At 36.7% G+C, this 10,407-nt stretch overlaps 2 long non-coding RNA genes across 2 annotated transcripts; one reads left to right on the forward strand and one right to left on the reverse strand.

Annotated features, from left to right (window-relative positions):
* Positions 1–732: 732 nt before the first annotated feature.
* On the reverse strand, positions 733–2,973 carry LOC139458240 (uncharacterized). The gene is made up of 3 exons (XR_011652658.1): positions 2,727–2,973; positions 2,195–2,253; positions 733–1,080 (listed from the first exon to the last, which is right to left on the reverse strand). It is a non-coding gene; the product is annotated as an uncharacterized lncRNA (long non-coding RNA).
* LOC139458241 (uncharacterized) lies at positions 2,817–8,913 on the forward strand. Its single transcript, XR_011652659.1, has 3 exons — positions 2,817–3,319; positions 3,574–3,655; positions 8,550–8,913. It is a non-coding gene; the product is annotated as an uncharacterized lncRNA (long non-coding RNA).
* Positions 8,914–10,407: the final 1,494 nt, after the last annotated feature.

Raw genomic sequence — 10,407 nt, forward strand, 5'->3', positions numbered from 1 at the left:
GAATTCCACTCCAGCTTGGCATTGGTTGGTCTTCTCACATTAGCCAGACCAGCCTTTGTGTGTCCCAGTACCATTTGGCATACAATTTCTCGGTCGGCCTCCATTGAAATAACAGGACCCTCATCATCGCTGTCTGCAAATCACCTCTGATATCTGAAGGGGTGCAGCCTCTGTTTAGGACTCCCTTGTCTGGTCCTTCCAGACTGTCAACCTGGAGTACTCATCCAGGGACCTCAGGCAGGACTTCAGTTTCTGCAGCATTATGTAAAAAGATTTTAGCAATCAAAAAGAATTGTTGCCACATGTACTTACAAATAGAAGGCAGCAAAATCACTTAAGTTGTCATATGTGAGTCTTGTTATATGCTAAACATTTAAGATAATCACATCTCAAATCTCAACCAGACAAACCAGTGACTAATGTTATGAACTCGGTCCAGACAAACCGATGATAACTATTATGGACAATATCCCACATCACTGTGGTATGATTACATGTGATCAATGAGCCTACTCAATCACAACCTTATCTATTAATTAGGCTTGGAATGCTGGGAATCTCTTTTGTCATTTCATCACTAGATGTCATTTAGTGATTGTTTCAACTCATCAACATGGAAAAATATATATTCACAATCCTTGTCATATAGCCAAACTATTGCTGGATGCAGTGTTAAATAAATGATTTGGCTTTAACACTGCTTTGAACAGTATTCCAGATATATCACCGCATGTTAGTTTGATGTGGGAAGAAAGTCCTAAGTGGTGCAGGTCTTTGATGAATCCCACGAGTATGTGTATAATGCTGACAAACCTAGCAACATAATCGGGGAGTACCAGGATTTGAACACATGACTATAGGTTTCTGCTAAGCCCAAGAGATGCAACTCTGCACAGAAAATTGTAGTGCCTTAGATAATAGGACATCCGTGCCTACAGCGATAAGGAACAAACTGAAGACATATTTGCTAAATAACCATATGAACCAAACAAAATATTTACCACTCACTGTTGCTCTTCTATGGTCTTTCTTTGCATTGATGCTGCACGGATGACTGTCTCTTTTATTCATCCGGACATTCTACAAACATAAGTAGCATTCACATCACAGAAATGTCCAAACTGTACATGTTGTACATTTGATTCAAATGAAAAGACCCCGGTTGTGATTCCGACTTAGAACTACCCTAATCATAATAATTCATGTCAAACATTCAGAGATGACATTTATCCCCATATTTAACAAATGTTAAAACAATATTTTGACAACAAAGTCAGGGTCATTCAACACATACATTACATAGGAAATAACTTGTTCGACAATGCAGAGAGATCCTCACCGAGGTGAATATCATTCCATGAATTATTGCCACATTTTCTTGAAATGCAGATTAATGCAATGCAGTATTTACTTTTATTTCTAGGCTATTTGTTTGGCTTTTCCATGACACTTTGTTCAGAAATGACATAAATAAGAGAATACTTTATTATTCCAGAGAAAATTTGGGTTACATTGTAAAAGCACAGAGAAACAAGTATAAGATTCATGATTTAAGTTAAATACACTCGACCCGTGAAGATTCCGGGGTAGACTAGGTCTTCAGCAACCCATACTTGCCGTAAAAGGCCATTATGCTTGTCGTAAAAGGCGACTAACGGGATCGGGTGGTCAGACTCTCTGACTAGGTTGATGCATGTCATTGATCTAAATTCCGTGGCTCGATGCTCATGATATGAATCACTGGGTTGTCTGGTCCAGACTCGATTATTTACAGACCGCCGTCATATAGCTGAGTGCGGCGTTAAACAACAAACCAACCTAAATACACTCATACATACACACACAAACACAACATCCAAACACCAGGGTTAGAAATTGGCACTGGTCATTTTGACATTTTAAAGGTTTTGCTATATGCTATCATTTTAGGACTGGTGGACTGAAAGTGTTAGTTTCTACCGCTGCAAACACTAATCAACTAATGAATTGAGTGGTCAGACTAGGTTGTCATCATACTCTGAGGGCATGGATCTTTGCTGAAAATAACAATCACTAGATTGTCTGGTCCATGTTCAATTATTTACAGGCTGCCATCACAGAGCTGGACTATTGTGAGTGTGATGTTTCACATTACATTGAAATATACCATGATGAATACATGTAGTTTGTATTTATCACAAACAAAAATACTCACTCAATACTTGGTATCCTCCCTGAGGATGTCTGTGAACCTGCCCACAAACCCTGAACATGCTGAAACAGAAAACAACTAACTTGTCTTTATCCTTTCAATGTTTCAGTGAGAATTTGTTAAAGATTGATAAGCTGTCATTATTCATTGTAATCCATATCTCACTTTCAGGTGGTTCAGGTGGCAACACATGATTGAAATTGAATGCCACGTTTTGTTTGACATGCACTTTGCCAGATTTATACCCTTGGTAACTAACCCTCATCATCAAATCCCAGCGTTATGTTGAGAATAAGGACACGACCCTTAAAAGTCCTGCACCTGTAGCTCTTATGCAATCCCAAATAGAAATACCATGTCACAACAAACACTTGATCATGATATTAACAAAGGGTTTCCGAAAACAACAAAACTAAAAGGCCCTTGACGTTTACAGTAGTAACATGGAGATCAGGAAAATATCTAAATCAATCCATTCCATAAGATCTCTGTATAGAAATCATTGACCATTATGTCTCGAAGCCCTGCTACGTACCTGGCATCTGCAAGCTGCTCTTCCTTCCTTCGGCTGTCAATCGAGTTTTCGAAATACTTGACGTCCTCGTTGTGGATGGCTCAGGTGGATTTCGACCGGGATTTCCGAGTTAGAGGTGATTGAGAACAATGTATCGATACACGAGGTAAGCATATCGCAATCAAGCATCACGGTGTACATCGATTACACGAGCTTTGAGTGTTTGTTTACATTTGTGTTCCAAAATGGCGCCTTCGGCCATACAGGGAATTATGGGTAGACTTGCTTGTCCCGGAATAACACGAGTTGGTCACGAATGACGAGCGGTCATTTCTGCAGCAGTTACGGAAAGAGACGAGGTTGGCCGATTACAGTTCATACAGGCCATATTGGGAGCCGCGGGGATTTCGACAGTGTGTATTAGGAAGTATACCTATGTGGTGTATGGGATATACGTTTGCCTACCATGCCAGGCAGTGTGACAAGCGATATCCCAGCGGATGTAATATCCCTACAGCAGAAATGTTTCACAACCTCGATTGCAGGGAGCTGAAGACGTGACATATTCAGACAGAGACCATAATACATAGACTGTTATATGGTCTCTGATTCAGGTAAGGAATATGTTAATAATATTGATCACGTATTAAAGTTATTTATCTTCTGTTAGCCACTTATTCTGTTTTATATATGTTAGTAAATGTGTGATTTAATTTTTGTAGGATAAGCAATCTACCTAACTTATGTTAATCCTTGCTAATGTATATGATGTAGAAATATGTTTGCTTATTTATATTCCTTTATCTAGATACTCTATAGTGACTCATTTTTTTAGTTCATACCGTACCGACTAAACTTACTTTTGCAGGTGTGAATAATCAAGAACAAATTAAATGACAGGAGTTTTGCAACAGTGAACATTGTGAAGTGGAAGATAAGACATTTGAAAGGTATGGATATTTTCACTTGAACTTGTTGAAGAATACCGTGATGACAACTTGATCATGTTGGGAATTTTGGCGGTGGGGTACCCTAGTGGTTGAAGTGCTGAAGACCAAGGTTCGATTCTTGTCATGGGTACAATGTGTGAAGTCTATGTCAGGTGTCCCTTGCTGTGGTATTGCTAAAAACAGCGTAAAACCATACCCACTCATTTGGGGATTCCGGGTTGGAATTGGTCCCCATCAACCTATGCTAGTTGTAAGAGAGGGTTATACTATAAAGGGAAATAGTACCTCGCCTACTATTGCCTGGTGAAAACAGCACCTTGTTATTTTTTTTAACTTGGGTCTGAATATGCCCGAATACATGAAATTAAACTTGCATGGTCACTTGTAAACACAAATAACTGAGAAATGTTCAAAAAGGTTTACATTAAAAACTAGCATCTACTTGCTGACTCTGATTTGGAGATGCAACTAAACTTATTGTGAAAATATAATATGCTTTGATTTCTTTGAAGTAAAATAAATGCAATTAAACTTGCAAACACAAATAATTGTTAAATGTTAGTCACCTAAAAATAATTTACATTAGAAAAATTTAAATGCTCAAATTTACTCATGATTCTGATTGGGAGGTGCAACTAAACTTATCATTGAAAGATCACATGCTTTGAAGTTTTAAGTAGCTTTACTCAGATTAGCTCAATGTCAAGCTGAACCTGAGTCTGGCGAAAATGTCAAGAAACTGGACAACAGGTATACTATATATGGCATATTTATTTGAGTAAGTAGGAAATAAATAGTAATTTTATAGAAATTTCATTTATATATATTTCGGCCAGGAATCAACATGTCTCTCCAGATAACAGACAACAATTAGTAGCCCTTTTTGCCAAATCAAGGTGCTGTTTTCGTTGGAGAAATCAGTGACATTTTGCTGAGGTGCCGTTTTAGCCTCAACCATAAGAGATAACCTAATAGATCAGGTGATCAGGCTCAGTGACCTGGTTCATGGCATCTGACAGTGACCATCTAACAGTGTGGATTGATGTTCATAATATCAATCACTGGATTGTCTAGAATTTTGGGCCTACCTTTAGAATACAGTACCTAACTTTTCAAACAGGTCACAGTACCCTGTGATGTAATTCGTAGTATTCTGTTGCCTGACACACTGGCAAAACAATGCCTTGTGATGTCAGGGGTCATTGGATGTGCATATATATATATGCTCTTTTCAGTGGTCTATCGTCTCCACACGCTATGTTGTTGCATGAGTTTAAATTATTTGTTTACTAAATATTGTTTTAAACATTTATATGTGAACTGGATGGGTAAACAAGCAAAAACTTATTTGAATACCGCTCCAGAATTAGAATACAATATGATATGACAAAAGTACAGTCAAGGAATACAATTATATACATGTTCTTATTATAGAAACTACGTTGTCGGCGCTGTCAGGTCGCATTTTTAGTAGTAATAGTGTACTGCAATATACGGCAAGGAATAGTATTATAAATTTAAGATGCTATGTACAATCACAAAACCTATTGGATAGCTGAATGTAGTCTTCTACTGATTTAAGAATTTCTAAGTTTATTTTTGACGTCCTTTCAGGATTACCTAATAGAATTGAATTTAGATCATATCCCTTAACATAATAGTACATATTCTGTCTTAAATCATTGTAATTTGGACATATGAGAAAGAAGTGAAGTGCATCTTCAGTGTGATGGCCACAGCTACATGCAGGATTATCTTATAAATATTGCCTGCGGATGCACATTTTATAACATTTCCTTGTTTATTTTCTATATACTTTTATTTCATTTTTTACTTATTACAGTGGTTAAAATGATTATAAATATAAATTGAAACTAATAATGTGCAATAAGCGGGTTATAGCTGAAACGACACCTTAGCAAAACAGCACTGACTGGCGAAATACTCGCCGAAAGCGAAAACGGCGATTATTACTTCTGACTGATATAAAAGATTTAACGTGCGCTTTCCGACTACAGCGTATTTCGCACACGGGCCTGGTCGGACCATTTAGTGTATTCCGAGAAGGGTGAAAGTGGTGTGTGCAACCCAAGAGGGGGCTTTTAGGGGTTGCTTATATTGATTTTTTGAAATTTTTAAATTTGGAATAAATGCCGAGGTGGGTGGAGGAGGGAACTAAGGGAGCCGGGTGAGGTGGGTGTTTGTAGATTATTACTTGACGAAAATGACACCTTATTTTTTATTTACCTTGGTAAAATAAATGAAATTAAACTAGGATTGATAACTTGCAAAGACCAATAATTGTGAAATGTTAAAACAAGTTTACAATAGAAATTAGCCTCTACTCCAACTTATCCTATCCCCGACTCAATTTATTGTGATAACATGCTTTGAAGTAAAATATATGGAATTAAACACACATTGTCTCATACAAACACAAATGCATGTAGTTGTTAAACGTTGAAACAAGTTTACCTTCGAAATTAGTCCCCTACTCCAATTTACTCACCGACTGATTGGCAGACACAGCTCACTTGTTGTGAATGTATTTTTCACTTTAAAGTTTAAAGTACTCAATGTCAAGCTGAAACTGTATTTAAGAATCCTAACATGGTGCAATTTTTCACAATGCCCTTTCGATGTGTCATTTGAACATGTTGAAAGGTTTTACAAGGGATATTTGGAACCCAATACTTTCCGTAACGGGCGACAATGCTCGTCTAAAGAGTTGACTAACGCCATCAGGTGGCGATCAGGCTCGGTGACTTGGTTGATGCATGTCATTGATTCCAATTGTGTGGGTCGATGCTCATGATGTCAATCACTGGACTGTCTGGTCCAGACTCGATTATTTACATATAGCCGGAATATTGCTTGAGTGCGGCATAAAACAGCAAACCAAATCATAAGTGTGGGATGAATGATTTGAAATTAGCAAGTTTAATGTGGCCTTCAATCACAACAACCTGATCTGAGTCTTGAAAAGATATGACTTTGATTCAGTGAAAATTTGCATCATGATAGTTACAACTGTAGATACAGTTAATCTGTTTGTTGTACAGTTTCTGTATATCAATATATATGTTGTTCAAATAAGCTTTGCCTCTTCACCAACCCTATTCCTCTTTTGGAATAAATAGTGTCTAATAATTCAAACACCATCACCATCATCCTGGTGAACACAACAAAGAAATGCACATCAAAAACGTCATTATTATTATTTCTGATCTCTGATAAATTAGAAAAAAACTGTTATCCAGCAAGATACATTTCCTTGGTCCCAAGAAGCATGTTACATAGTAAACTGCCTCGATAAGTTGAATAGCAGTTGTAAAGGCACAACCGACTAAGCCGTCACTACTCAATTAAGTAATTAACAGACAATTGCAAGTACTAATACCCACCCGACACTAATTGCCCTGTTAATCCCTAGTCCACAATGAGTTGACATTGAGTTCATTTTGCTAATTAGCTGTAGTTTGAGTAGCAAGGTAATAAACATCAAAGGTGGGGCAGGCTTTGATCATGTGTTCTGTAGAAGAGATGATGTCACTTGTTTTATGTTTATTTAGGATTAGCTACATCCCTTGATGCTACCAAGGCAGCCCTTGAGATTATCAGACAGTTTGGCTAGACACAAACTGATGTCTCCCTTGTAGCACACTATGTGTCAGACACAGACTTTGACCACTCTGTGCAGATGCATATCAATGCATAAAGAACATTGGGTAGATGATTCAACAATGCCACACAAGTCAAAGTTGGGTTTCACTGTATTTAGAAACAGACGATGGATCCAAAACTTTATAACAGTAATTATGATTAATTTAAACTTTGCCAGGCCAATATTTTGGCAGATTTGCATGTTATTGTTAATCTTCATTTAGTTAATTTTCAAAAAAGATAGGATGAATGATAAAATATGATAATGAGTCATGAATATTTGAATTCAGATCAGAACAAACAGGGAGGGTCACCCCAAAATGTGAGAGTCTCTAGGGGAGACTTTTGACAAAATGGACAATAAAATATAAAGTGCTTTGCATTTTCTTTCAGGGAGGGTTGTGTCAAAAATGAATGAGAACATACCGGTAATACATGACCGGCCCCTTTAATGTAATATACATAGTTTTTAGTTGATGGTTCAGGTTGTACTTTTCAGTTGAATTTCTTATCACTGTCTATGATGGACTACCAATTAACGGTAGATATTTAATATCCATAATAACTTAGATAAATGCTTCTACAGTCTCATCCTAATTTGTCAAAATTTGAATTTCAATATAGCTTCCATTAATGAATTAATGAATTTGGTGAGAATATCTATTGTCTGAATTCCTAATATACTTTCTTTTGTATTTGGTGTGCAAGGGTAGCCTAGTGGGTGAAACAGTCTCTGAAACCCGGGTTCAATTCACCACATGGGTACAATGTGTGAAGCCCATAGCTGGAATATTGCTAACAAGCTGCATGAAACTATATCAACTCACTCGCTCATTATGTTGTATTTTGAGATCACTTACATGACATTTACATGTGTTTTGATAATTATGAATAGTTGCATTTATGTATTTATGTATAAGAACCTATGTAACTTAGTTTTGCATAGTCTTGTTTACCCTTCCTTACATTTTGATGTAATGCAAACATTCAAGCAAAATTCAGGTGAACCTTGTGGTATTGTTTTAGAAGACCGGATACATTTTTGTATTTTCTGAACACTTTTCTGTTTGCAATGGCTTATTTACATGTTCAAAGATTGGTTAAATATCAGTTGCAAGATAAATTGTCAATACCTCACTGTTTGAGAAAACAACTTTAAACATTTGTAAATATGTGTGTGTTTCATAACTTTTGACTAACAAGTTTCTAAAGATGTTATGAAATGTTTCAGGTACCTGGATTTCACAATCTGACACCAGCTACATTTAAGAAGATCTTGCTCACACAATTCAGACAAGGGACTCGCCGGAAGATGAACAGTACTCCTGATAACAACCAACAGATTCACCTCAGAAAGTGATGATTCTGAATGAATAATGCCACATCAGTGTGACTGTAGGTGGTTTTATTATGTCACTAATGAAGTCTGAATGAATTTATGCCAAAGCACTGTGACTATGTCCAGGTTGTGTACACCGATGCTGACCATACAAATCTGAATGACTTTTGTGGTTTACTGCAGAAACATAATTGACTTTAGATATTCTTCTTCAATAAAATTCTTCTGAGATTTGACTAATTTGTTTATTTAGAAAATGGCATTGAAGCGTCTGTTCTGTAAGGCCTTGCAAACACCACTGGTTACTTTATGCTAGTTCCTCTTCTTGCTTGATCAAATTTCAATTTGTGATATGTACCAATGAAATGCCATATAATCAATAAATAAGATTTTTTTCCAAAAACATGATTTGTTTTGCTTCATTAGCATAAAGATATATAATACTGATCAGCCATAACATAGGTGCTGAACAAATATGAAATGTACTAATGCCCTGAATGTTTTCCTACTATAAATACTTAACAAAAGTTGTAGTTCCACCTTAGTAGACAAATGACATTGATATTTTTTCTGTACTTTATTTAGGTGTTTTCTATGGATGCCATTAGTCTTATGCACCAATTTGGGACAATTGTATTCTGTTTTATATTCCCATGAAACTACACTGTCCCGATATAACAAGTACTGATACCGTTCCAAACTAATCTGTTAATCTCACCAGGGCCAAATGCCAAAGCACATAGCCAATGACTTTCCATTTTTTTCTGAGTGAGAATGCTGTTTTGCCACTTTTAGCAATATTGCAACAATATCATGGTGGCGGACACCAGCAATAAGCTTCACACATTGGACCCATGTCGCAAAACAACTTGTGAACAATGCATGCCCACATATCTCAGTTTGAGGAGGATATTTACCATTAAAATAACACAGAATATTACAAAAGGTACCTGTAACCTTTTCTTTTTCTCAGTACAAACTGGAAGTCTGGACATGAAATTTAAGGATATCATTATACAAGAACTGATGTTTGTTCATTAAATACCATTAACATCCGAAAAGGACAAAATATGAAATTGAACAATTTTCTTCTCCAAAAATGTTTTAGGAGGATATTTACCATTAAAATAACACAGAATATTACAACAGGTACCTGTAATGCACAGGCTAACATTATTTACCAGAAGCAAGTCATGAAGAAAATTTGCATCCGGATACCTTCCGGAAACCTTCCGGAAACCTTCCGGAAACCTTCCAGATGCCTTCAACAACCTTCAAATTGCTTGGTATTTTCAAGTTAATTTTTTTATGTGTTTCACACTTAAGTGAACAAAATGCACCCCTCAAATTTTGACATTTTTTTTGGAAGGTTTCCGGAAGGTTTCCGGAAGGTATCCGGGCCGGATCCAAAATGGGAAGGTATCCGGAAGGTTTCCGGAAGGTTTCCGGAAGACGGAAACCTACACTTTTTTTGCTGTGTACATACACCATGGTTCAGCAATGATTGCAAACCTGCTAGGAAGGGCAAGAAAAAAAGCTGAACAATGTTTCCCTTGTCATCCTATGGTCACAATTTGTATAAGTATAAAATATTAAAGGCTAAAGTACGGCTTACATTAAAACAGAACAAGCGTTAGTCTTGGCAAATTTATGCCTCAAAGATAAATTCACATACGCTGATATCTAAGGTATGGAACATTTGGTATCCAATTGTCGATACTTCTGATATTGCTGATAATCTTGGTGAAAC

The sequence above is a fragment of the Haliotis cracherodii genome, unplaced genomic scaffold (genome assembly GCF_022045235.1).
Source record: "Haliotis cracherodii isolate W230 unplaced genomic scaffold, xgHalCrac1.p SCAF_12, whole genome shotgun sequence".
NCBI lineage: Eukaryota > Metazoa > Mollusca > Gastropoda > Lepetellida > Haliotidae > Haliotis > Haliotis cracherodii.